This window comes from Elephantulus edwardii, unplaced genomic scaffold (genome assembly GCF_000299155.1).
Source record: "Elephantulus edwardii isolate Elephantulus edwardi_28Jun2011 unplaced genomic scaffold, EleEdw1.0 scaffold00096, whole genome shotgun sequence".
NCBI classification, from domain to species: Eukaryota; Metazoa; Chordata; class Mammalia; order Macroscelidea; family Macroscelididae; genus Elephantulus; species Elephantulus edwardii.
The window spans coordinates 11,073,356-11,074,371 of NW_006399846.1; the positions used below are offsets into that span (position 1 = coordinate 11,073,356).

The window sequence follows — 1,016 nt, forward strand, 5'->3', positions numbered from 1 at the left end:
CCCTCAAACTAGTTGCTATCGAATCAGAACCAACTCATAGCTGACCCTCCATTAGGTTTTCATAGGTTGTAAATTGTATGGGAGAGTTCCCATCTTTCTCTTTCAGAGCAAGTAGTGAATTTGAACGCCTTGTCTCTGCATTGGCAATGCAATTCCTTACCCAACAGGCCACCTGAGTTTCCTGAAAAGAAACAAAATGCTAAAATTTATAGACAACTCTTAACACCTCAACAAGCAACATAATTACAAAATGGGCAGAGGACATGAAAAGACGTGTCACCAAAGAATACAGTCAGGCAATAAACACATGAAGAAATACTCAAGTTCATTATCATTCCAATTCATAGCAAACCACCACTGGGTTTCAGAAATAGGAGGAGGCAAAGATTGCCTCCCCATCTTTCTCACTGGAAGCGGCAAGTGCATTCAAGCCATCAGAGAAGTATGTTAACTTAAGACTACACAAATCACTACACAACTCACTACAGACTGTCATCAGAACTCTCTCATTAGTTATTGTTGTTGTTACTATTGTATGTGCTGTCAAACTGACTACGACTCATAGCAACCCTATGGATAGCTCTGAATCCTGCCCTATCCTGAGCCAGCCTTACCATCTTTGACATACCTCCTGACCCCACTGCCAAAATCACTGTGCAAATCCATCTTATCCAGAATCTTCCTCTCCTGCACTGATTCTGTACTGTTCAAAGTATGTCTTTCTTCAAAGACTGGTCCCTCCTGGAAACATGCCCAAAGTATGTTAGACAGAGTATAAAAATCCTTGTGTCTAAGGAACAACCTAGTTTCACAAGTCCAGGACAGACCTATTTGTTTTCTTGGCTGTCCATGGTATATTTAGCACTCTTTGCAAGCACCACAACTAAAAGGCATTGATTCTTTTTCTGTCATCCTTAGTCACTGTCCAGCTCTTAGACACATAGAAAGCAACTGAGAAGACATGGCACTCTTGAGAGATCCCTGATAACAGATGTTCCCAATACAATTGATATTTT

General features: G+C 40.8%; 1 pseudogene; it reads right to left on the reverse strand.

Moving 5' to 3' along the window:
* The window catches only part of LOC102848827, a 32,303-nt pseudogene that overhangs the window by 11,796 nt on the left and 19,491 nt on the right, over positions 1-1,016 (reverse strand).